Source organism: Xiphophorus hellerii, chromosome 2 (genome assembly GCF_003331165.1).
Source record: "Xiphophorus hellerii strain 12219 chromosome 2, Xiphophorus_hellerii-4.1, whole genome shotgun sequence".
Lineage (NCBI taxonomy): Eukaryota > Metazoa > Chordata > Actinopteri > Cyprinodontiformes > Poeciliidae > Xiphophorus > Xiphophorus hellerii.
The window spans coordinates 24593994-24621897 of NC_045673.1; the positions used below are offsets into that span (position 1 = coordinate 24593994).

The 27904-nt window shown below is 39.7% G+C and overlaps 2 long non-coding RNA genes across 2 annotated transcripts in view; one reads left to right on the forward strand and one right to left on the reverse strand.

Moving 5' to 3' along the window:
* Positions 1-2139: 2139 nt before the first annotated feature.
* On the reverse strand, positions 2140-27760 carry LOC116736949 (uncharacterized). Its single transcript, XR_004342707.1, has 3 exons — positions 26621-27760; positions 2350-2432; positions 2140-2180 (listed from the first exon to the last, which is right to left on the reverse strand). It is a non-coding gene; the product is annotated as an uncharacterized LOC116736949 (long non-coding RNA).
* The window catches only part of LOC116736954 (uncharacterized), a 36989-nt gene continuing 11495 nt past the window's right edge, over positions 2411-27904 (forward strand). The window contains exon 1 of the long non-coding RNA XR_004342709.1: positions 2411-4936. This is a non-coding gene — a long non-coding RNA (uncharacterized LOC116736954). The remainder of the gene's footprint in view (positions 4937-27904) is intronic.

The window sequence follows — 27904 nt, forward strand, 5'->3', positions numbered from 1 at the left end:
GCTGTCCCACGGAGCTCCAGCCCACCTCCCCACGGCAGGACACGGTGAGTGTTGCCTGCTGCTTGGGGGCTGCTGTTCCCAGCAATTCACTGACCTGCAGAAAAGACACCAGAGCATATCGTAGTCAGTGTTGGCATACATTAACACGGAAAATTACTGATAGACTGCTGCATCCTAAATGCACAAAGGAGCATTACCGCAGGTCCTTCCTCCCAGCAGCTGTCGGACTCTATAACCATCACTCCTCCCAACAAACTCAAAAAGTCTTTACACATGCTGGAGTTTTCACAATCACCCACTCTGTTTTTACCTATTTTCTAAATAACATTTTCGGTGTTATTGCACAGCTGTTTATCTGCACTGATATACTGTATTCTAAATTATCTGTCTTTTGACATGTTAAATACAAGTGCACATTATTTACATTTTTTAAAAAGTGATCCTTTCTTCTTTGTTCTTTGTATTGTAATGAATCTAAAATTAATAAAAATAATAATAATTTTTTAAAAAAGTGATCCAACGCACTTGCACATCGCTTGAATTGTGAGTCTGATATGTCTATTCTTAATAAATGCACAGTTTTCCTGTTACAGTCTTGTACAGAGTCTGGGAGTACCAGTCTTCAAATCTGCACACAGATTCCTTATTTAAAGGATTTATGTCTTTTTATTACATGAGCATACTATAACTTAAACCATTCCATTGTTATGTCATCCCAAACAGCGTGATCTTGCCACCACCTTGCTGCGTGAGGATGGTGTGTTCAGGGTAATGTGCGGTGGAATTTATTCTGCTATAATACGACAATGTGAATACTTTTGCATATGACTAAATGTCTTTCAGTCTGCCAAAGCTGAGACCTTTTATTTGTGTTCCAACAGAGTTATTTTTGTTTTCATCCTGGGATGCCTGTCCTGGTCATATTTCACAAATCAAATATTTATTTATTTTTTATTTTTTTACCCCTCCAGGGGGTCTTTTTGTGGGCTCTAGTGTCCCTTATGTGATAGTAGGCTGACAGGAAACGGGGAAGGAGAGGGGGGAAGACATGCGGCAAATGTCGTCGGGTCCAGGAGTCGAACCCGCGACGGCTGCGTCGAGGACTCAAGGCCTCCAAATACGGGTCGCGCTAACCGCTACGCCACCACGGCACGCCCCTCAAATATTTAATTTAAGGTAGATTGCGTTCATTCATCTGATAGTTGGTGCTGAATGAATCTGTCCTTGTGTTGATGTAGGATATAAAGTCTCACCATCCAGACAGAATAATGATAAGTTTGGCTCCTGTTGAGTTCGCTTGCTCCTTTTCTCCATTCAGCCAGTGTCCCTCAGAAGGAGTCAATTAAATGCGGTGGTGTCACCATGGCAACGCAGAGGAGCACCAGGGGGAGGTTTCCTTCCAGGGTCGCTCTGTTTTTAGCTTCATCCATCATCCGATCAGTTTTCTGCAGATGATTTGCCCTCATCAAGAAGAACTTCCCATAGCATTATGCTGCCACTACTGTATTTCAATGCATTTCATTATACTGTAAATTATACTGTATTTCAGGGCATGTGAAATACAGCTGTAGCACGGTCGTCAATACAAACTAGGGCTAATCTCTTGACTGCATTGGATTAACTAATTATTGATTGAAAAACAAAAGATGTATTTTTTTTAGAGAATTTGAACCAGGTGAAACTTAAACTGTGCCACTGTCTGTCCAAACTGTAGGTTTGGGCAGAATGTATTTACAAAGTTCTTTGTATATATGTATATATTTTTTGTACAGTTTTGCTCTGAATATGTTCTTTCAGCAAAAAAAAAAAAGACTAAAAACGATGAATTGATCACTAAATTAGTTGAGGATTATTTCAATAATTGTTTCGGCATGATTAATCTGATTAATCGTTTCAGCCCTGTTACCATGGACTTGCTATTACTTGAATTTCTAAAAGTTGTACAACTTTGAGTTGGCCTATTGCATAAAATCTCCCAAAAACACGTTGACGGTTGCAGTTGCAGTCATAAAAATGGTGCAAACGCTGCGACAGAGACTCACTGAAGGATCAGCAAAGATCTGTGAAAAGGTCTGATGGGTGAAAACTCCGGTCTGGAGAAGAAGGCCACCGTGATCCGAGCTCTGGCCGCTCAAGACCAGCAGCTTGTGTCCTGCAGAATCTGTCACGAGGGACTTGATCTGGGGCGAAGAGAAAGAAATGGAGAGAAAGCGACAGTGAGGACAGTTAAAGAAGTAGTGGCACGATAACCGTGTCAGGATTAATGAGATCTAGCAGAAGCGTCAAGAAAATTAGGAGTGCTTGGTTTTGTTCTAAAACTTCTTTGTCGTCAGGAAGAGTCCATCTCACCTCTGATACAACGGTGTCGTCTGACGGGTTCACAAGCACCACGATCTCTAGGACATCACTTTTATGGTGCAGAGTCCGCTCTCCTGTAAGATGAGAAGCAAAACATGGCGTTATTGTTTCAGGGTGATAGACCGGAAGCAGCACAGGCCTGATGGCGAACAATCTGCCTGGCAGGTTGTCAGACCTTAGCCTGTGTGGGGTGTAGACTTCCTGTTGGAGCACATCCAGCCATGAGTGTGAGGAAGATTTACTATACTGGCATTTCCACCTTATGTGGGGCAATCCCTATAAAGAGGCAATCAACCCACTTGTGCCTCAGTGCTAGAAAAGAAGCAGGAAAGAGGTCACTGGTTGGTTACTCCACACCAGAAAGACGTTTACACACTTTGCATCCAGTTAAACTGCATATAATTAGAGATGCAAATCTTTCAGTGTTTAGCGATTCGAATCAGAAATGATTTCCAATTCAGAAACCAATTTTTCTGTTCAAACCGTCTTATGTCACTGACGAGAGGAGAAGACAGTGGAAACAAATAGAACAGTTATTTAAAACAATTCCATAATGTTCCACATACTGTATCAAATTCAATCAGTTTGAGCAAAAATAGGTTTGTGCACCAAATTCTGTAACTTAAATTACCAGCATTAAGCTAATCTGGCTGCGTGGCTGTTTCTTAACCCTCTTGCGGTCTTAGCGTGATGCTAGGGAGAAGCACAGCAAATCTCACAGTAGGACAGCGGGTGAAGCGGGGGAGAGTGTCCCGTCAGACCGTCAGTTTCCAAAACAACACACACAAAAAAACCTTGTAAAAGTGCGGTTCAGTGAACCGCGCACAGGGTAAAAAGCTGGCAGTGTCCAATGGACCTGTCTCTTAAGACCGCAGGATGCTTAAATAAAGTATGAAAGCATTTTTCAAAATGCATACATTGGGCAAGGCGTCCTTCTATGGTGACCAAGTGGATGTTAATGTGATATCCAGTATGCGACCAGCAAAGTTGTACAATTTAAACGTATTTTAAAATGAATTTTTCAGCATTTTGGATCGATTTGGAATTCCCAGGACTAGCAATTGCGATTCTCTATAGAATAATTTTTTTCTGTACCTCTCTATATACTGCTATTTTAAAAACTTCATCCCTTTAGGGCTAAAAGAGTTGAGATGAAGTAACCTTTTTAACTCTCCTAAGCTTCAGCACAATCTAGATATTAAGGAGGTCTAATATTAAGAAGAGTTCATTGACGACATTCAGCACTTTCCTTGAGTTGGCAGCTCTAGAGTTTGTCTGAAATGTCTATTCTCAGCACCGATGTTAAAAGCATGTTGTATATTATTTCATCAGATCAGGCATTTCCAAAGAGCTATAGCTAATGATGACAGCCTGAGAAAATAAAAAGTCAGTCTTTTGAAAAAATGAGGACAATCAGCAGTTTGGGGCTCACTGAACCTTTTCAGAAGTAATTTCATCCATGAAAGAAATGATTTCGCACTCAATCGGTTACCGTCTGTGACTTATGAGTGTCTCAATAAGTTGCAGATTAGTAGATGATTATCACTTTGCGTTTGTCTGTCATACAAAATCCCAATTAAATACACCTTAAAACCATCATGTCTGACAAAAAAAAAAAAAAAAAGATTTTTAATCTGCTGGCTTGTGCACAGCGTGGTTAATGAGAGCTGATCTAATCACAGTGATGGTCAAAGAGTGAACAAAAGAAGCTGGACCTGCAGATACTGATACTTCAGCAGAAATAGGGCCACAGATGTGTCTGGTTTCACAGTATGTATGCTTTTAAAGCAGGGCTTCTCAAACAGCATTAGACTCAGGCCTGGGACCCCCTTAGCAAAAAAAAAAAACAAGAATGTGTCTTTTCTTACTTTTTTTTTTTTTTTACTATTCAATAATTATTAAAAAAAATTTAAACATAATGCTGCATCATACTTTCCCGTGAGTTCTTAGGTTTCCTTCAGCAGAGTCCTCCACAGCAGGGCTGCTGGACGGTTCCTTCTGTCTTTTTCTTGTCCATTTCGCACTTGCTAGCTGTGCTTGTCATGCTAGCTTGAAGAACAGAGCAGCTTGATAAATAAATAAATTATATTTTATAATATTGATTGGAAAACAGAGTATTTTATGGCTAAAAGATATAATAAAAAACGTATGATTAAAAAAAAATACTACTAGTCAGTATTTTTATTCGTGCATTTTTCTTTCTCTTCTTCTCGCCAACATTCTGAGCCCCTCCTGTCGCCCCCTGCTGGCTCCCACTTTGAAAAACACTGATTTAAACAACAAAGACTAGAAAACCGGAAGAAAAAGTTCATCTTTACGCGCCCCCCAGCTATGTGAGGATCAATTCATTTTACCCCAGCGACAGAATGGCCCTCTGACTCCCTGATGTGCTTTCTCAGGTGAACTGAGGGAGAAGAGACCGCATTAGCTCCTGCTGATGGCTGCCTGCTGGGCGGCTGGGCTGACTGGTACAAGAGGACACGACAGCAACAATGGCGCTCTGTCTGAAACGCTGCTGTTTCCACCAGCCGTGGCCACCGGAGGGGACTGACTGCCGGCTTCGGATCTCTCAGATCAGGTTCATATTCACTTCCACTTAAAATGAATGCGCCAACACACTTTCTGTGCAGCTGAAAAGCGACAGAGGAGATCAGAAAGGTCTGGTAATGTTGATTTCTTAGTAACCGGGCTGACAGAGCGGCAAACAGCTGCGTTTTGAATTGAAATTATAAAAAAAAAAGAAGTTATTTTTAAGTTAAGTTAAATAATAACGGTTCAATATTTTTAAGTCATTTTTAAAAACATTTTTCTTTAAGAAATAGTTTTTTTTAGATAATTAGTGAGTTTTTTGATACAACTCTACTGCTGAAAATGTAATTAATTGACCATCAGCAGGTGCAGACCATGTCTAATTCTGTATTTATTTATTATATAATCTAAAATCCTGAAATTTAACAGTTTAATTTATCTGTAGAGACTTTATTAATATGTTTTTTATATATATATATATATTTTATTATATTCAATGGGGTATATTTAGTTACTGTGCTGTAACAAGTGAATTTCCTGACTGTGGGATTAATTAAGGACTTTTCAATTCTTTTTCATAGAGTTTTAGTACTTTGCGTGTTAACACATTGCCAAAGTACAAAGACTTCAGCAATGCAATTGTTGCCGTCCATCAATCCAAAAAAAAGCATCATAAGACTGTTATTCCAACTTATTTGCCGCCCGTCACTCTGCCAGTAAATGAATAATTTACAGTTGGAAAATATTTAAAACTGGTGCAAATCTTCGCAGAAGTAGACACCACAACAATTTCTCTCCAGGTTTAGATCACGCAACCTTCAAACCCAGAGCTCAACGTCAGAATCATCACCAAATTACAAGAAGTACCTTCAACATCGAAGCTTCGGCTTTCTGAACTAACTTCTGAATAACAGGGTTGTGATGGTAACAAGGGCTGAAATGATTAATTCTTACTGAATCAGTTGAAGATTAATCGCATCTACTACGATTAATCGCTAACTGGACGATTCACTCTAAAAGAAAAAGGCTATTTGCTTAAAGAACAACATATTCGTAGCAGTAATTAAGCCAAAACTGTACAAACATGTACACATTTTGCATTTAAGATGAAAGAAAACGTCTTCATCTGTAGATATATTTTACCCAGATCTCCTCAGGTGACATTTTTAGCTTCAACCGGTTCAAATTCTGTAATATAAATTCCTATTATGCTCCTTTTGCTATCCAATTAATAACTGGCTTATCCAAAAAAAATAATGAAAGTAATCGGTCCTACACTATATTGATGTTAAATCGAGGAGAACATGTTGACGTGAAAAAATATCCCGCTTCTGGAAAGCTTTGTCTGTCTTATTATAACAACTTTGGTGGCGCGCATGATTCTGGATGCGATCTGCCCCGCTTCTGTCACCGGCTGTGATTTGAACTCTTCGCTGTCTTCCCGGCGTCGCGCTCAGCCCCGCTCGCATCGCGGCCAGGCCCAGAGGAAGAAGGTCGTTCGTCAGACGGAGCTGGGTGTTTGTGCTCATTTTGGCTCTTCCTCAGCTGACCCGTTTGATATAAATACCCACGTCTGAACTCCCAAAACGAGAACGCTTGGTTTAAAAAAAAAAAAAAGAAAAAGAAAACCCAAAGCTGAAAGGGAACGCTGGCTGAAGGAGGGCCGGCCGTTGCGCTGCTCCAGATAACGCGCTCCAAAACGAGAGCAGCGGGGCGCGCGGTTCAAGGAATTTTAAGACCTCAGGTTAAAGAAATTCATCCAGATGCTAAATCTAGAGTCACCAGAGTACCACCATGTAGGGCAGAGTTGAGATGTTCATCGAGGTTTGACTGACTGAGACAAAAAAAAAAAAACGGATGATCTAGCAAATTCCAGATTAAAATGCAAAAGCTTAATAACAAAAGGAAGGTTGTTTTTAAATGTGAAACAACAGAGGTTAACGATGCATCTCATTTTGCTAAAGTGACACCAATGTCAGCACGAGGTCCAAACCTGTGCGGCTGCTTTAATGTTAGCGTTGGGGTTGCACAATCAGGAATATTGGAAAGGTTATTTGTTACAGCTAAAATAATGACTCGTTCAATTTGCTGATAAATGTGTTTCGCAGAGGTCAGGAGCAAAAGATTTATTCCAATGATCTCAACTGCCTGGCAGTAAATGCATTTTTAGGATACAGCGACTTTCCGGTTGCAAGGGGAAGCCTCGCGTTTGGGGCGTCGGAAAGTAGCGCGTGATGTCATAAGAAACTTCATACACTTTGAAATATGTAGCAGATTTAACTGAGATTTAACTCATCTAACAAAAACAAATATTAAATATAAAGTTTAGTGAGAAAAAAACTGCTTAGAATATACAAGATTAATCATGCAACGGCAAAATTTAAGACCTATTTTTAACGTTTAAGGCCAAGTTACTTAAAAAAAAAGAATTTATTACATTTTAAGGATTTGATTTTAGATACATCAATTTAAGACACTTTACAGAGGCACAGACACCCTGTAAATATTACCTCTAGCAATAAAATCATTTTTTCAAGTATAAATGGAAGGCAAGAAATGAATGGAAAAACAGTGTCTGCTATTTTTACCCAATCGAAAGTCACGTTGTGAAACACGGACACAGAGATCTTCACCTAGAACAAAATCAAATCAATCAGAGGGCGCTTCTGGGCGTCCTCCTGCTTTAGCAGTTTATGTTCCCTAAGGTTAAATCTCATAAAAGTGAAGTTAAGTTAACCAATCTGTGAGTCAATGGAGTTGAACTGATGGCCTTTTACACCCGTCAGACCAATAGAGGTTGACTTGGGGCTGACATGAAAAACTTATTATCCTGTTCCTAAACTCATTTGCCTAATGTGAGCTCATTCCTCTGCTAGGACGGCTAATATTGTGTGCGCTTAGAGATAAAACAGGGTGAAGTGGCTCGGAAAATTAAAGGCGCTAATACAGACGTGAACGTCTCCATTTTCATTTCGGCGGCCCGTTCCTAGAGGACGGCGAGTCGAATCTAAAAGTCCGGCTGGTTGTTTTTTTTGTTGTTTTTTTAATCTAGAAGTGCTGAATGAGTCACAATCCAAGACGAGCATGAGGAGCACTCACAGAAAAGTAATTAGTGTTACGTAAATGTTTCTAGTTGTTTCTCATATACATATATCACTTTCACACATCTCATATCCCCGGGTCTGCTGCAGCTGCTCAGCTGAAACCATAAACACCACATCCGTCCGCCGTGATTGGCTCTCGTCTGATTATTGTCTATTTATCTCATCCGCAAGTAACAAAAGCGTCCAGATTCTTGGGACTGCGGCTGATTCACAACAGCAGCAGGAAGCCGACGCTCCTGACGCTAATCCTGGTCCTGTGATTTAAAACACTAAGCTGCTAAGCCAGCTAAAGCTCTGCTATGTCAGTAACAGCTAGCTGTCGGCCTCTCCAGGAAAATAAAAGATAATAGCATACTGAGACCCTGCTGAGTCGGTGTGCTCGTCGGTAGTGTCAACAAGTTACTTAGTTCAGTTGAGTAATGGTTCCTGGAGATCACCGTCTGATTAATTAATTTCTTCAAAATGACGTAAAAATAACAAGATGTCACAAAAGTCAAACAAAAATGAAAGAGAAATGTGCAATGTTTTCACTTTTCTACTCCGGTATACATGTGTTTCTGATTTCAGCTTATTATTCTTTCCCCCCAAAGTGACTTAGGTATGGGGGGGGGGGGTTCCTAGAGCGCCCTGACAGCACTAGCTTCTGGAAGCTAACCCCCATTGCAAATCAACACCGTCTCTTTAAGAAGCTCCTGCTCTTTCTGAAACTCCGCGCTCAGGAAGTCATCAAAACATGGCTCCTCTATTAACCCTTTAGCAACGTTTTTACCAGAGTTTCACTGAGAAGTAGCTCCTACAATGAGCTCAGCAGATGCTCAGTTCCACCATTGTTTGCTAATTGCTGCTGGCTAGTCTGAAGGAGCTGAGTGGGGGAGTTGCAGTTTATTCTGCAGCTGCGATCTATTTTTATTCGTAGCTACTGTGTTTCGTCTCATGATCACTTGGTAGACTTTCTGTTGGGTTCTGTTCAAACATTAAGACTTTTATTTTTTAACTTGCTTCTAGATGCTATAGTGACATGTGCTTCACTGACAATACATCTCCAAAGATACTCCAACACCAGTATGGATATTACATATCACATATATGTGTTATATGGAGGATTTGATGGCTGTCACGATAAATTGCTCTACTTGCATGTGGATGTATACAGTTTTTTTAACAATATATTCGGCCGACATAATGGTAGTTTTTTGTAACTTAGCAGAATGGGAAGACGCACACAAAAATCACAATTAATACAAGACACACCAGAAATCTATTCAACTTCTAAATCCTTTAAAAAAGATTTACATTTTAAAACAGTGAGCAGATTTAGATAACTGTTCCGTTACATTAAATCACCAAGCCGGGCTCTGCCAAAGCCCCGCGTGCGTCGTTATCTCTATGTAAGCCACTGCCTCATAAATCCGGACAGGAGTCTCAGCCTAAACACTGTCAAGCACTTTACTAACTTTTACTGTCATTGGTGGAGAATTTTCCACCTGGTTGAACAAAAGACTCATTATCAATCCCAGAACAGAAAGAAAACGAGGGAGGCGAGGAAAAGACAGGAGAGCGAGAACCGCCGCTGAATGAGTGGTGTGCTATTTCAGGAAGTTTGTGTTTATAGGAGGATGGAAAAAAAAAATCAGAAGTTTTCCAGTTTCAGAATGACTGAACATCCCCACGTTTCTCTGAGTTCGGGCCCTTTTCGCCTTTAAGAGCTAAATGTTTGTCCCTCAGTGTCTGTTGCTGCTGACGCCAAACATCCACACACAGCTTCACGCTCACATCTCTATATTCATCATGTACCAAAGCTCAGCCATGTTATTACACCAGAATGATGTCATTGTTTTGCAGTAATTCTTTACTTAAAAAAAAAAAAAAGAAAAAAGTTCTTCAGAATAAAGGAAGATGACGCTTATGCTTGCCTTTCAAAAATAAATCTTAAACAGGCGTTTACATATAAAAACCATAAAACGTTGTAGTTTAGATTATTCATTTGCAAATTTAAAGTAAAAGTCTTGCCTGTTGAACTAAAGCGTAAATGCGCTCTTCAAAATAAAAGCCCTAAAATGTCAAAGGAGGTACTGCACAATTAATAAAACTAAACCAGTGACAGAAAATTATGTTGGCCCTTAAAAATAAAGCCTACAAATACTAAAACCTGCCTTAATATTTGATAAATAAAAAGGTAATTAAATAAAGAAAAATTATTATTCCATTTCTAGTTTCTGCATTAATAATCAGCTAAGAATGCTTTTTGTAAATGTTTTACATTTTTGTATATGTAAATACATGTAAAAGCATTTACATGTATTTACATATACATGTTTTAACAGAACATACATATATATGTATGTACGTATATACAATATATAATTATATATTATACATATTTATATATGTATGTTCTGTGTTCATATTTAAAAAAACAAGCTGAAATAGTTATGAAAGATGGTTGTCAGCCTTTCAGATTAAAGTTTGAGTTAATCATCAAAATAAAAGCCTTTTTTAAAATTATTCATTATATTACTGCAATTTTATCTTTGTTATGTGGGTCCGCACCAGGTGTGATTAGTTCCAATATAACTGTGATGCATGCTTTTCAAAATAAAATTAGCTTTTTATGGTTTGTTCCATATTCCTGATGGTCTAAACACGTAAAGTGATGTCAGGCCCGACAACTCATGTTTTATTTATTATTCCCACCAAGTTAAAGAAACCATGACTTCATGAATTCCTCTGGTTTAATTTTAAGCTTTGAAGGAACAGTAAATAATTTGAGCCACAGCAAGAGAAAACACAGAGACCAACTGGGCTTGACTGACCGCCGTGAAAGAGAGGAGAAGCATGGAGATGCAGAAAGGGAGCTGGTAAAAAGAGGAGAGGTGGGTAGAATGGGAATATTGGCAAAGTGTCATGGTCTCTTAGAGTCTGGGCCGCCGCATGCCAAGAATGACATCACCACCAGTTCCTCACAATATCTGTCCTCAGACAGTCTGAAGGCCCAAAGAACGACTACGGAGGGAGAAATGACACAACTTTACTTCTACTGCCAAACAAACCAGAACGCATCAAATCTATTTTAACTCTTGGGGATTCCAGCCTGTCCAAAATGGACGTCTTGATGGTACATCTTTAAAAAGCGTCTTTTCAAGATCATCACCATTTTGGTTCACCAGGGATAAAAGTGTCAGTTTTATCTTTTATCATTACTCCAAAAATAATAATGCGTGAAAATCAAAGTTACTATTCATTTTCTACCTAATCAAGGCTAAAACACACACATAAAAAATATTCTACTTTAGAGGGTTTTTTAAAAATATTACATATTGTCAGTTTTTCACCTTGTTGGGTTTTTGTTTTTTTTTGACAAAAATGGTGTAAAAACATAAAGATTTAGAAAATATAAAAAACTTAATATTTCTGGATAGGTCTGAAGCTGATGAATAGATTTAATGTGAAAACTTTGGAAAAAAAAATTAAATATTAAATTTTTATAACAGTTTGAAAAGATGTACCATTTTGGAACACGAAGGTGTTAAATGTTTAGTCAGTTTTAAGAATCCCCAAAGGGTTAAACGTAAAAGAAAAAAATACTTATTATCAAGACCTCACATGAAATGTACATTTCTAACATTTCTCTTAAAGGGGCAGTATTGTGAGCTTCACATCCTGTTCTAATGTTGTTCTCTCATCAAAAACATACCTGGAGTGTTGCTTTGATTCTTTCATGCATGTTTGAGAAATCCTTTCATCTCCATGGCAACCATTCAGCTGTGCAAAACGCCTGGTTGGACCTAGCCCCGCCTTCGAGGACAAAGCTCCTCCTTATTGAAGAAACTTCAGCTCCTTTTAGCAGCTGAAGTTCCCAAGCTTCTGCCTCACAAAGCAGCCCTCCCGCTCTCGGCTCCTTCAGACTAGCCAGAAGCAATTAGCAAACACCTGGTGGAACTGAGCACCTGCTGGGCTCATTATAGGAGCTCCTTCTCAGTGAAACGTTGGTAAGAACGTTGTTAAAGGTCAACAATAGGTGGAGGTGAAGGTGGTGTTTCACAAAGACAATAAGTTTCTTAAGGTGACAGAGCCCCAATTTCAAGGCGCCGAATTACAATGTCAAACTTCTTTTAAGTAATATTTGATATATACAACATTTTTACAAGAACTGAAGTTAATATAGTTATTTGATTGTACTATAAAATAGGACTATTTGCCTGAAAAACATGTAAACCTGCCCCTTTAGTATTCTTTTCAGGGGAGCAAATTCCAAACATAATTTTTTCCCATATTTGGACCGTCTGCTGTAGCTTTGTTTTAACCATGATGCAATACACAAGCAGGCATGCCGGTTAAAAGGACAGTTCTCATTTTCATGAGGCAGAATTGTTGTAAACTGGCTGTCAAAAACACGTCGACCAACAGAAGGACCTCATTCATCACCGCGACAGACACAAGACGGGGTCTAAGGGTCGACCGCATCCAGGCGAAGGAGAGGACGGGTCTGAATAATACCTGTCTGACCCCCACAACACATACACACACACACATACCCATGCACACATACGCGCCCTCATGCCCACACACAAACACACGCAAGGACAGCATATTCTATCCTTCAGTGTTGGGAGACCTAAAAACGGTGGACAGATGCTTTAAGAGAGAGCGACAGAATAAGTGGAAATGTGCAGAAGATGCCCTTTAAAATCCGCAGGCTTATAAACCGGCATGATGATTTTTTTCTCCTTCGGTTCTAGTCGTCTGCGGCTCCTGTGAGAGACGTGTTGGCCTTCGGTGATTTATTTCCAGCTTTAGGTGGCGTTCGGGGTGCAACTTTATGTTCCTGGCTTGGTTTGCTTGGTAATAACTTATTCTAAAAGCAGGCAGAGGGGCTGATCAACTCTGACACAAAGCAAAGCCGTAGCTCACCCTCCGACCAGCTGAACATGCTGCAACGAAGCCCGCTGGAGCCAAAGTCCAAATGCTTCTAGATACACAAATGTGTCATAAATAATTAAAAGAACAAAACGTAAGTAAGTTTCAAACAGACTTTTCCATTGTTTTTACTGCATATAAGCAATTATAAAATGCACTTTTGTTACTCGAAGGACCCTTTGAAGATATGAAGGCACTACTTTACATAGAAAGTAACTTATCTTCTACTGTAAAACCAGAATAGACGAGAATGTTCTTGACAGAAAAAGACTTTTCTAAGGGAAATATGTTGAATGATTGTGTAGTAGCTAACTGAGAACAGAAAAAAAGGTGGAGTCAGCGCTGTGATTGTGTTGATGATTTTATTTTTTCCTAAATAAAGTGCAGATTATTATCATTTAAGAGCTAGTCAAAACAAATTTTTGAGGGAGAATTGAGAAACAACAGTACAAAAACACAATAACATTTCAAGATCTGAAACTATAGTATCAATCTTGGCACGACAGTATCGATCCAATACCGGCTTAGTATCGGTATTACCAATATTTTGGATTGATCCGTCCACCTCTACTTTACAGTAACACATTAAGAGTGTCCACAACAACAGTGAATGGACTGCAACCGTGAATGTTTCAATATGGAGTCGATACGTTCAAAATAATTACATTTTTATACTTTAAAAAAAAAAAAGTTTCTTTGTTTTGATCAACTTGTCAATGATTGTGTCCTATAAGATGGGGATACATTGTCAACACACAATACCGCAGCTTCTAGTTGTTAAAGTAATGAAGCACCGATGCAAAACAAGCTGTGATGTCTGCAGATTTATATCAATTTGTCAGTTTACCTCTGAAAAGCAGCCATGCAAACAAAGGCATTCAGTTTTAACGAGAATTCAGATTATAAATCACTTCCAGCTTGCCAGACCAGCTGCACTGCTTACGGTGCACAACAAGCAGCGCAGGCCACACTACGGCCGTTTACCGATTACAAATGTCACCGACGCTTATTGCCGCATGGATTTTCTTAAAGCAGCGTGCTGGAATGTCAACGGTAAATGTGAAGTGAAAAAAAAAACAACAACAACAAAATAAATCGGTTCGGATCGGCCCATCCCTTTGAGGACTGGGTGTGTCGGGGACTCTGGATGCACCGACATCCCTGTCAGCATACGGCTGGGGGCTTTGGGAATAACTCTTGATGAAGAGATCAATATTAGCTGCCGCTCTGCACCATCTGAAGGGAGCAGCAGCAGACATCGAGGCATCGACCCCATCCCCACCCATCGAGGCATCGTTACCCCCCCTCGCCTCGGCTCAATATGGCCGCACTCAGCACAAACTGGCTGTGAGACTGCTCTCTCTGTGGGCTCGGTGTGTTTATCTTTTGCCTATCAGACGCTCTTTCTGCACATTTCTCTCTGAATCAGATTTATAGTTTGTCATTTGTTGTTGTCACTGTTTTGTGTGTAAAAAATGAACTTACATGGTTGACTTTTGAGAGAAGGGGTAGACTTTTTCTTCAAACTACTCATTGTGTCATGCGATATGCTCATTTTAAGCCAGTAAATAAAAGGAATAAACAAAAATTTTACTTGGGTTTTGCATTTCACAGTGTCTCAAATGTTTGGGGGGGAGACTATGTGGAAATGTCTCGCTGTCCTCGCCCCCCACAACGTGCCAGCTGTGCACCTTGCAGTTTTGGAGAAAACAAATAGTTTCCCCAACTGTCTCCGAATGTAGAATCACAGAAGGCGCAGAGGGCACACCTGGGCCTTTCGCAAAAATGAAACCGTCTCTCCACTGTCAAGAAGACGGAGAGGGAACATCTGCGGAGACGGCCGGCTTGTCATGCAGAACGCAGCAGAGATAGAAACCGCACAGGCCGTGACAGAGCTGCTTCACCACCTCATGGCTGGATCTTTTCCTCTGAAAAACACCGAGTGATCTCAGCTTAGAGTAGGTGGGGTGAGGAGTAGTTAACGAAGCAGCCCTGCTCCACATGAATTCAAACACTGTGTGGATTTTTTTTTTTTTTCTGCACATGCGTATCTTTTCTCCCTCTCTGTGTCTGGAGAAAGGCAGCAGAACAAACAGGGAGGCGCAGAAACACTGCAAAAACAGCTCACTGCTGCATTCTCCGAGCCAGAACCGCCCCTCTCCGCTCTCCATTGTTGTCGACCAATCCCAGGACTGTTGGCTCCGGCAGCCGCTCTCTCTGCGCCCCTCTGGGCTTTCAGACAAACTCGACGAAGACATAAGAGACGTAGTTTTGATGTTAAGGCAGAAATATCCAGCTGTAATGGTCCGTTTCTTGCTTTGACAAAGTTGAGGCTATCGTTGATTTAACTATGACAGCTTTTATGTTATCTTGGAATAGCAAGGCGTTGTTTATGGTAACTAATTTGTATGTTAGTGTAATTTCACACCTTGTATTTCGGTAGACTGAGGAACAAAGTTGTGACATTTGTTAGGTTTTCAGCTGCTGCGGTTCTCTTTCAAATAGTTTCCCCAACCGTGAACTGTGTCACCTTTTGAAAAACCTGTTCCCCTCCTTGCCTGTGGTGGCGCTGCGCCAAGAACCTCTGAAGGAATCCACACATTAACATCTGAAGAAGACATGAGTGCAAATTCCTTCTTCACAAAATATAAACAAAATGGTGTAGCATCAGATTTTAGCGGTTGTAGGATTTCTCTTTTGTCTTTGGCAAAAGACTGGTAACCATTTCTCCCGCTAACGTTAGCCTCGTACCTTTTGCTTTGGTTGTATTTACCCAGAATGCCCTGCTCTACAGTCCGCTTCCTACTTTTGGAGTGGTCTCTGGTCCGGTCCGCTTGGCGTTCACATATACATTCAAACTGCATCAGATTTCACTTCAACCAAATCTGTATCTTGGTTTGTATTCGGTGAGTTTTAAAATTTTTTTTATTTAGTTATTAAACCTTTGAGTGATTAATACACGCTTCCATTAGCCCTTAACTTGCTGACGGCTCAGCTGAATATTGAATCTGGTCCTCTCTGCTAATATACTTTAGGCTTAAAGGGAAGGAAACACTGTAGCAATATCAGCAGCTCAGAACACTGAAATACTCCACTAGAGCCCACAGTCCAAATAAAGGTGAAATGGCTGAGATTAGTGTTTTTCCCCCCAGGCTGCATCAGAAGCAGTCTAGCTTCACGGCACAGTGAAAATATATAAGGGGTTTGTAGATACAAAGCTACTCAGAGAACATAATCAACCAAACAGAGTCTGTTTTTTCACATTTATCTTAAATATTAAGACAACTGTTCAAATAGTTCTATTTTTTTCCTGCGTGGAGTTTACTTTCTCTGTGACTAAATTCAATCAAAGCACAACAATGACTGTGAGAGGCAGACAAAGGGTTGCCAGTCATGATAGTAATGCTACTCACACACAACTTTACCTTTTAGCTAAGAGATATCGCAATGACACAGATATCTTTCTTACGTCATTTAACACCTTGGACGCTAACGTATAGATGATTTAGGAATAGACTTGCATATTACCCCAGAGAAAAATGAATTGAAATGATGGCATTCTCAAAACAACATAAAATGTCTAAAAATTTGAAAACACCTACATAAAGACATTTACTTATTTTTAAACTGGGTCAAACAGATGTTAGCATTGATTGGACCGGCTAGCCAAGCCTAATGTTTTGTATCTGTATGATTGTAGTCTACAGTTTTAGTTTAAGCTAAAAAAAATTATTTTAAAAATCTAATTTTTTACATTCTTTCCTGGGCTAAGTATAAACAAAAACCAGTTTGAAAGATTCGTTCCAAAAGATTTTCCTCAAACTTTAGACGCAAGTTAAAAGTTGGTGAAGAGTCGCAGTGAAGAGTTGACGTGGCTAAATCATTAAGCTAATATGCTAAGTTAGATTTGTTGCGTACGCCAGCCCTCTCTGCAACTTTAAAACTACATTAGCATGGAGAGTACGTCCAGAAAGAGGAGTCTTCCAACCATTTTTAGTAGCAAACCTTACGGCAACAGCTTTATGCAGAGATATTTCTACAAACAGAAAAAGCTGAAGGATGCTACAAAAAACAACCTCAACCTGGAGAGACAAAGCTGAATCCTACGACAGTCGCAATGAAACATCTTACAGACCAAAACTCTGATGCTTCAGAAGGATTTGAAAAGGTAAGTAAAGCTCCTGTGTCCTGGAAGTAGTAAGCACGTTGTACAGCATGAGCACATTTTATCCATTTAATTATTAGCATCATAGGAGTAGCCCTATGATAGCGTTACTCTGACTTTTGTAGAAAAAGAAAGGAAAGGAGCTCTTTTACAAAACAAAACTTCTGTTTTCCTATTAATTGTAGTTTCAATTAGGATATTATCCTGTTTTGCTAAATAGGAAAGGCTTAGTGAAAAGCCTTTCTAAATGTGTGCTGAATTGCCTACTTCTAACAGCTTTTGCCCCTAATTATTACAGCTAAAATAGTGTCACTCTAATCTTCCATTCTTCATGAGAAAGAACCACATGCCTTCAAAAAGTAAACAACCAGCCAACTCATGGGAACATAAAATATGACATAGGGATGGACAATTACTGTGTCCTTTATCCTTACCATGAAAAGTAAAATACTGTGATAATTATTTATCCTGTTCTTATAAGTAATAATGTTTGCAAACACCCAACGTGAAAGAAAGACTGGGATTGTTTTGACTTTTGTCCACTGCAGTTTCCATGAGAACATCAATAAATACCCTGTTTACTTTTCAAGATGCCACTGAATTCAATAATTGTGTAATATTTAGCTGTGCAGTGTCATTACATATTTTAACCTTTGTTCCAAAGTAGCCGTTTTGATAATGGATAAGAGTTGTTTTTACCTTTTGAGATCACAGAAGTCTGCTTTGGTCTTGGTTAGTATATCAAACGAGCTGATCGCAATTAGCTGCTAGCTTTAGTCTCTTGGTCCATGCAGTCTGAACTTAAACCGTAAGAAGATGTCAAGAGGTTTTTTTTTGTTGCATACAAGATGTTCACTATTCATAACTTTTTCTTTTACTGAACCACATTTACAAAACTCTACACTATTTCTTATGGTAGAAACAATGAGTTTTGTAGCAAGTAAACATCTTGGAGACATTGAGCAGACAACTCGGTGAGGTCTGTTTCTTTAAAAGGTTTTTTGTTCTCCTGGTCCTTCTTACAGTGTAACCTGCTCCCAGTGTTTGGAAACTCAGTTTGGCTGAGGTGATTCTCTTGTCTGCACTGGGCAGGAACTCGGCGTCTGGTGGCAAGATGGAAGCCACCATCAAAGTCACAACCTTCCCGCTAGATGTCGGCCTTCAACAAGTCGGCCCTGCTCCGGGGTCTGCGGAGTGCAGATAATGGCCTCCAGACTTCTCGGTTTAACTGACAGGTTTAACACTCCTAGTGTTAACACTCCTAGTGTTAAGGGAGGAGAGAGTCTTATTATGTCTGTATGTGAAGAGCTGTGGAGTAATTATATTTGTGCAGTGAGCAGAGGCAGTAGTACTCCTAGCAGTAAACAAACTGATTAGAGAACTTTGTTACCTAATAAAGTAGTAACTTTTTTTTTTCTTTCTATGGCAAATCAGTGTAACGTCTGGAGTGTTAAAGATGCCGGTTCAAGCAGATTCCAAGTGCTGCATTTACATAATCTGGCTGGTTTACAGATTGGCAAGCCGTCTAATGGCCCCATTCAAGTGTTTACCCCATGACATAAGTCGGCTAAGACTTTAATGAGACGACCTAATGAAGAATGAGAACAGTCGAGGAGGTCCGCAGTCTCCAGCTATGACAAGTGGTCGTAGGAGAGTCGTGAGGGTGGCAACGTCTTTGTAATGGTTAGCGGCTTCACCAGTTGGGTAGTAAAAAGTGTTGTGTGTGCTGGAAACCTTGTGCTCGTCATTAACACCTCAATTCCTCTAAATCACTTCCTCAGACGCATGTAAAGCTGGACGGCAGCTAATCTGTCACAACTTCATGTTCTCTTTTACAGCCCATAACTCCTGTAGTTTCAACAAAAAGCTCCTGCTGCAGTTCAGTTAATTGTGGGGAGCATGAGGCAACAACAGGTTGCAGAAAATGTTGAAGCGGGTCTGCCGGGCCAATCTGACATAACGACATAAGAAGCACCAAACGGCACAGGGTTCGGTGTTTGAGAGCGAGGCACATGCAGAATAGAGAGAACAAGAACTCGGTGTCTTCAAATTTATACATTCTGGTCTCCCAAGATGCCAAAACTACAAAAAACCTTTGCAGGTACACCTACAATTGTCTCTGTGTGGACGAGGTCTTGAATTATCAACTGGAAAAAGGAAAAGCAGATAATTATTGTTCCTTCCTTAAACCACTTTTGATCGTGACTGACCAATGCACTTTGGCTACCCTAGTGGTTTTATAGAAATAAAGTTGATTGATTGATGCAGATCAGGAACGACCCACAACAGCTGCAGATGTCCTGAGACAATCGTCCAGCTACCACAATGTGGCTCTAGTCAAACTCAGTCATATTCATATGCTTGCCTTTGTTTCCTGCAAGTAAAACATCAACTTTCAGGAAAGCTGCAGACGCTTTAATCGTGTTCGCTTGCATAGAAAGTCCCGTTCATTTTGGGGAGGTGTGAACGCACAAGCGAACTCAGCTGCGGACCAAAAAGGCCGGTTTGGTTGAAGTGAACTCCGGCGCGGTTCGAATGCACATGCAACTGCATGCTGACTGAAAACCGCTCCAAAAGCAGGAAGTAGACTACAGCACACGGCATTCTGGGAAAATACAACCAAAACAACACATAGTCTAGCGCTAACAAGAGAAAGGACTAAAGGTCTTTTGCCAAAGACGAAAGAGAAATCCTACAACCATTAAAATCTGACGCCACTACGTTTTTGTTTACATTTCGTTAAATAGGGAGTTGCGCTCAGTGTCTTCTTCAGACGTTTTATGGTCGTTTTCTTCAGTGTTTTTTGGTGCAGAGCCGCCACAGGAGAGGGAACGGCTTCTTCACAGAATTTGGTTTGTTAGACATGGTGCAGAGTGAAAGAGAATGTTATGTTACGGTAATCAATCCTGTGTTTTAGTTTAAGCTGCCAGCTAAACTAAAACACGGATAAGAGGAGCCTGCAAACTGTTTCAGCGGCTGCAGCAGGGTAGGAAGGGGCTTCAGCTAATACTGAAGGCCCTTCCTTCTTGAAACTTTACAAAACGTTTCAAGACTTTTACGTCATTTGAGAACTCATTTGTAGAGATTTTTTTCTATTGTACAGAGAGCTAAATGTTACTCATTTGAGTGAAAAGTGAGGTTTCACAGAGCGACGTGAGAACAGGCCACAGCAACACATAAGAAAAGTGACTCGGCAACATCTCCTGCCAACAGGTGATGCTTCAGCTGCCATGTTTGAAGAAGACTCAGCCATTGATTTAATGAAGAGTGAAGAAAACCCTAGCATGTGCTGCCATTAACAAAACACATCACTTAGCATAACATCTCAACGTAGCACTGTCAATGACACTGAGTTTAATTAGAAGCATGTCAGAATAAAATGTCTGCCTCATCAGTGAACATACTGGCATAAACAGGGCCTTTTGTTGAATGTTTAAGAAATATAGTGCATCACGTGACAAAATGCCCCTGTTATCCTCTTTCAGTTCTAGATTTAATATTGTCTTTTTCAAACATTTTAATATTATTTTCATCTTCCCTGGCAAACGCAACACAAACAGAGTAAATATTTTATGGAAACTCTACTTTGATCCAGTCAAATTAGCAGTTCAGAGAATGTCAAAAATGAGACAAAGACCAATATTGCAAAAAAAAAAAGACAAACATTTTTTCCCTCTCATCAAGTCTTCAGAGAATTTAACAGTCCGGCTAAATATGTTTACTTCATCCATAGCCAAGACTTTTAAGCTGGATCATAGACAGGGATGTAGCGATACATTCAGTGCAACAGATGAGGCAATAAAAACTATTAGGTTCAAGTAAACAAAAGAAAACAATATTACTGGATAAATTTAGAAGTGAAACAAAAAGTTTCAATAATGTCAGAGTGTTTGAAGTAATCCACGGTGAGTGAGGAATTCACCATGCGTTGACGTACAGTTGAAACCAGATATTTAAATAGAACGAATAAAAAGACACATTTTTTCTGACGTTAAATCAGACCAAACGTTTCATGTTTTAGCTTAGGAATAATTTTGGTAATTCAAACTATTTGCTAAATGCCGGATAAATTTGGCAAGAACATTTTTTGTAACTCATCATTTGCCTCTTTTGTTCACTTTTCTCACAATACTTTCTATACTGAATACTGAAAACGCTGCCACATGTATGACTTGGGCATAATGAGGCTTTTTCCATCCAGTTGCAACAGAATCATCAACTGGCTTGATTTTTAAAAAAAGTTTTATTGTTGGACTTTATCAGCATAGCTCAAGAGTTAAATGTCAATTATAAATGGAATAGGGTGTCAGGCTTAAAGCAGACACCTTTATGCTAAATTCACCAGATAGTTACATGTAGATAGGGCCAGATACCATAAACACTTTCTCCTTTGGTTTAATGTCTGTTTAATAAAATGGCAGAGAAAGTTCTGGAAAGAGTTTGCAGCAGAGATTAGCCGGCCCATTCCCTTCCATGTTTCCGTCTTTGAAACGCTAATACAGCGGAAACGAGAGGACGAAACAAAACACTTACGTTTTACTGTCCTGGTAATGGTTATAAAGGAGTGCTGTCCATCACCGTTATTACGGTATTGTTTTTATCAGTTTTTTTGTTTGTTTTATTTTTTTAAGGAAAGTTAAGATGTTAGGAGCTAGCTAAACTAGCTAGTTAGCCAGCTAACTCGAGGCGTCGGTGTTTTCAACAAACAGGTTTATTTAAATTTTGTAAGTCTGCTGGTGTTTATTCCATATTTCACTTCAGTTTTTTTGCACTTTGTACATGTGCTGCAATTACATTTCAAAACGACCTACTGCTTCAGCTGACAATGACTAATTTGTCCCACTACGTCTCTGTAGCTAAACAACATCTGTACTGTAACAACTGCTGTGTCTTCAAAACCGTAGTCAATAAATATCACAGTCAGTATGTGTGTATCTGTAATATTAAGTATGTCACTTTAGCAGCAGCAGAAATTGAATAATTGATGCTTTCCTGTTTTGAAAATAAAAAGCTAATCTCATAAATTTGTGGACAAAGTTTTGGGAGCCTATTCGCGGTTCAGTAACTGATTGGCTGAACCCCAAGAGTGAAAATAAGGAAGACTGTGGATGTTAGCTTCTGTGGTAGTGCTAATACCATTTCCACTGTGTGTATTAATGTAGGTTAAGGTATGCTTATTGTTTGAACTATTACGCATTTTGAGCGTTCTTAGAGAAGCTCTCAAGTATTTGCAGCAGGTTTAAGCTCTTTACAGGCGGTTTTGTTCCCTAACCCACATGAATAACAGCGGCTCACTACAATAATACCGTGCAAAAGTTTTTTTGTGTTTTTCTTTTTTCCACGTTTATCATACTGAAAGAATCTCGTTTTGGCTTTTGCCTAGTAAAGTACTGACATCAGGATAGAGATTCCTGAGACAGACAAAAAAAAAAAAAAATCAGCATTTTTAATTCATACCAAACCTCCTCTTAATCCTTGTCAAAATAAAATTAGACCTCTACGTTGGAAGACAATTTTTTTCTGGTCAATTTTTAGCCAGAATGTAAAACAATAGGCAGATATTCTTCAAGAAAAACACCACGTCCAGAACTCATTCATTCACAGTTTTACATGAGATTAAAAATAATCCTGCACACAAACAGACGTTCATTTAGATCCCTAACAAACACACAGAGTCTGGGTCGAAGCACCTTTTGCTGAGTCACTGGAACCGTTCGGTACCAGCAGATCCTGCAAAGGAAACTGGAGCAGCTTCATTACACGACGATAGCTCAAACGCACAGAAGATGGAACACTGACTAATCCGGAAAAATAGCAGCTTTGCTTGGCATCAATCGAACTCTTGCAGACATCCCTATACTCACACACACATCACAGACGAGGATGGTGCAACAGCAGCATCCTCCTCAGCATGAATGAATCATCAGAAGAACAGTGATCTGTTTTGGAGTTCATACGATGGCTGCTTGCTTGTTTTAACCAAATTACATACCTCCCACCCTTACGCTCCCACACACACCGTCTCTGTCGTCTCGCGCTGCACCCGGGTCCGGATTTGCACAGTCATTCGTCCTGCCCCGGATAAAAACAAGCGCAGGGAGAGCGACTCTGTCCTTCTGTTGCCAGCGTGCTGCATGGAAACCATGGCAATGGTAGAGAGAAAAACATCAGCGAGGGGAGGAGGAGGCAAGAGGAGGAAGTCAATGAGTTCATCTGCATCACCTGGATGGGAGTTATCTCCAGAGCCACTCCGATGCCTTACGGGGACCTGGGCTGTGCTTTGATATGCGGGGCCCCATTTTCAGTAAATTTCAACAGCCATCAGAAACCAGATAATGCCAGTTTTCACTGCCAGTCAGCAATAACTGAAAGAAGGCTAACCTTTCCTAACACTAAATTAGGTTGTTTGGAGATATTTTCCGTCGGGCTTCTTAAGATAACACTGATTCCAACCCACAACAGCATGTCCATTAAGCAGATGACTGTAGGTTGCTTCGGCGATGATCAATTTTTTGATTCTTGAAGATTAAATTTCTTCACTTCTTGGATTTCCAAAGTTCATAATAGCTCAGTTCGCATTACAAATGTGCGCAAATCTTTAGCTGTATTCTGCTAATGTTGAAAAAAACACAATTTCACAATTGCGACGTTTCCATTAAATAAGAAATGAAATTAAAATCACAAGTGAATAAGCTTGTTTATGCAATAAGTCATTAAAAATCATGGCAGCGATGGATGTAAACAATTAAATGAGATACAGTCATAATTCAGCAATAGCGCTAAGCGCTCACCATCTATCAGCCGTCAGAAGAGACATCAGCGTTTTATGCAGGCAATGACAAGCCCCGCCTACTTGGCAGCGACTACCTATGCGGTGTTTTGGGGAAATCGTAGTTTGCAATATTAGAGAAGAACTATGGATTCAACACGTTCGAACGACAACTTCTTATGAACTATGTGATGCTGTGAGACCTCTGCTGGAACCAGCTGCACATTCCCCGAACCTCCCCCCACCCCAAAACAAAAACAAATCATCTTCCTTCTACGACTTCCTGTCGTCTTCTTTGTCGTTTTTGCCAGTAGTATCGTCCGGTTGTAGATCACGTGACTTTTGTGATGCAGAAAAAATAAAAATAGTTCCATTGTAATTTTGCATAATACATCTATTTTGACACGGAAAAAAACCCCCGCCTCATACTAAAGATAAAATCTTTTTATCAAAAAACATGAAAAGGCGTGTTTCCATTAAGCAAGTTTATTTTCATAATTTTGCCCAATTTTTATGGTCAATGGAAATGTGGCCAGTAATGTCAGCATGTCTGATACCGTCTTGTTTGACGAGCGTGTTTAACAGCTTCTCTTTATTTGTAGTTTGAATTCAGGTCAACTCTATGGCGGGATGTTCGGGTCAAGCTCAGATTTTATTATTTTATTAAGAAAAAAAAAAGTCATATTACCAGAATAAAGTTGTAATATCCGGAGGATAAAGTCGTACTTTTAGTAGAATTTGTATGAGAAAAATCAAAAGATTAATATGAGGAATGCTGAGCATCTTTGGTATGAGTTTTACACATAGTATTTCATGTTTTAACACATCAGCATCAAATTATCAGATGCAGGACTTTGAAAAAACTCGGCAAATGACTATTTCAAAGAAAGATTTACATGAACTGAGTTAGTCTCAGCAGGTCCTGGTGACTTTATTGAAGCTTTTTTTCTCATTAAAACAATTTTTTTCTTCTAATCTTGAGATTTTTTTTTTCCTATTCCAATTTTATTCTACTAATATTGAGACTCTTTCCCCTCAATTTAACAAAGAATTCTCGTTGCCTGACCCTAATACTCCGTCATACAACTCAGAAGATTGAAATAAAAGCCCCTTTTTGAAAAATAATTTCTGTCATTTGGAAATTGTTTTTTAGAATGGAAGCAAAGAAAATAAAGGGAAATTCCATTAAAATTGGAAATCGGATCTGGTATGAAAAATATCTGAAACTTTAAGCCACATCACCCGGCCATTTAGGTTCTACCTGAGCAGGTAGCCTGGCTAATTGACTAATATGGTCAATGTTACTAATATGATAAAATAATATGAGATTGTTATGCTGGTGTTGATATTCATCACTGTAAACACATCAAACTGCAGCTAAGTGAATTTTATTCTATAAATCAATAATCTAAATAACTGTGATAAACAATAGATTTAATTTAATGTATTGTCCCAATAATCATTGCGATAAACGATAATATTGTTGTTTTGAGACAATTTTCCAGCAATATATTGATAACAGCAAAGTAATGCAAGTTCAGCCTCTCAGTTTTTTAACTGTGTAAAGAAGATTTAACACTGGAACTGGAAGACATTTTAAATATCTAGAATAAAATACAACCAAAAACAATAAATTAACATGGAAATGAAAACAACTTACAAAAGAAACTACAAATAAAATACATAAACAAAATTGATCTTCAAAATAAATAAATAAATAAAAATCATCACAGTGGAAATTATTGAGCTCATTTTAATTTATTATGTGATTACTTGATTTCTTGCTTATTGCTACAGGCTTAATTGAGCCCTTTATGTTTTAAATAAAAACTATCCAATCAGTTATATGCTGCTTAAAATAAATACCATAAAACCTTGATAATAGTTTTAATACTTTTTCTAAAAAGATTTTATATATATATATATATATATATATATTAAAAAGAAGGGGCTCAAGCTTCAAAGATTTTACTCCTATATTCAAAGTTCTGCCGTGTGTTTGAGAAGTCCTTCACTCCGGGAGAGCGCTCCCTGCTGGCCTGGAGGAACAAAGAAAGCTGCTCGGTTTGCTTGCGCTTTGGGCCGACTCTAGTTATTATCTCTAGTCCGTTCACAGTTTATCTAGTTTAGCTCACAGTGAACACAGCTGGATGGATTCATGTCATGGAATCAAACAGAACGCAGTCAAAAAAAAAAAGCACTCGAATCAAACTCCATTGTTTTTAAATGGCTATATTAAAAAAAATCAGTTGTGCTTTACTAAAAGCTTCCATCATTTGCTATGGAATACGGAGGTATCCAGTATTTTCATAGGGGGAAAATAGGTTAATTACTGTGCTTCTCCATCACCTGCATTAAGTGGATGAAGACGCGACCTGACTAAATCCCTCTGGCTGGCTGAACCTTACTTGCCCGTCCTTATGTCAGGCTAGATTTAAGAGAGCTGAGTGTTTAACGACTTTGTGTTGTCTCATGCCCCAATTTCTTCTATCCAATATAAGAGAGAGGAAGAAAAGAAAAAAAAAAAAAAAAGAACCTCCACTGCGCATAAAAGTAAAAGAATCTGCCTCCCGGATGCTGGAGAATGTTGCGCAACACAAACAAGCGAAAAGAGACCCGACTGATACGCAGTGCCGGGAGGACAGACGTCATGTCTGTGTGCAGAAAATGGGAGAGAAACCTGAGCGAAAAGGAAAAAGAAAATTTGCAAAAAAATACACGCAGCTGTCGTCCCACACGAGAGGCTGTCACAATAAAGGCGGAAGAGTTTCTACGTACCGTTCTAGATGACGATGAGCCACTTTCAGCGGAGACTTGTGTGTGTGTGTAGAAGCCGGAGAGAAATGTCGCCGTTACGTGTGGTTGTCAGAGTGTGTGACTGTGTGTGTGTTGGAGACAGAGAGAGAGAGAGAGAGAGAGAGAGACAGTGTGGGGGGGGGGGGGGGGGGGGTGCGTGTGGGTGTGTGTGTGTGTGTATGTCAGGGTAGAGACAGGAGGACAGAGGAGATTTGGCAACATTTGGAGAAGAACGCAGCGTAGTGGTGGAGCGCAGCGCGCCGAGATGCGGCAACATCCGTCTGCAGGCAACCGAGCAGCGGCGTGTGGAGCGACCAGGGAGGGGCGCGCCGAGCACACACACACACACGCACACCCAAACACACACACACACACACACTGCACCAGGAGTAACTCATTCACTGCTGGGCTGTAAGCAGGAGACTCACAGAGTGGCGGCGTTTATGCGCGACGACGTTATTCCGTGTGCATCTGTCCTCACTTCCATGTTAATATTAAAATATTAGCGGCAACGAGCGATGACTGTAGCAGAACGCAGTGCAGCAAATTGCTCGGTGAGTACGTAAACTTGAATCTGCAGTGAAAGAGGACTGTGCGGCGTCACATGACTATTAACGCTGGATAATTGATCATAATAATAATAACTGGACTTCAGGGGAGTATTTTCCTCATAATTCACTAAACACACTTTAGCAGGAAGGGGGAACAAAATGTATTTTAGTGGTAAAACGGGACCAAAGATGTACTGTAAGTTTCAGTTTCCACATTTCTGGGAGAAAAGTCCACCTGCCGCCGCTGTGACTCAGCAGCTCGCTAATGTATTAAAGTAAATTCACTGTCTATGACAACAAGGCCATACAGGACAGAACTGAAGGAGAAAGTATAAAATTATTCAGAGTATTATGATTCCCACAATTACGATTTTAAAAAGAGGCAGAATTATGTAAAATTGATTATTTAATTATTTTTTTTTTTAGCTTTACATCATGCTATAATGTAATTCCCTATCAAAACACCTAGAGTGTCACCTTGATGTATTCATGCACACCTGAGAAAACCTTTAATCTCCATGGTAACCATTCAGCTGTCCAAAATGCGTGGTTGGACCTAGCTCCACCTTAGAGATGCAGCTCCTCCTCTGAGCTACAGTTTCTAAGCTTCTGCCTCACAGAGCAGCCCTCCCCCCGCGACTACAACTGCTCAGCTCCTTCAGACTAGCCAGCAGCAATTAGCAAACAGCTGGTAAAAACGTTGCTAAAAGGGTTA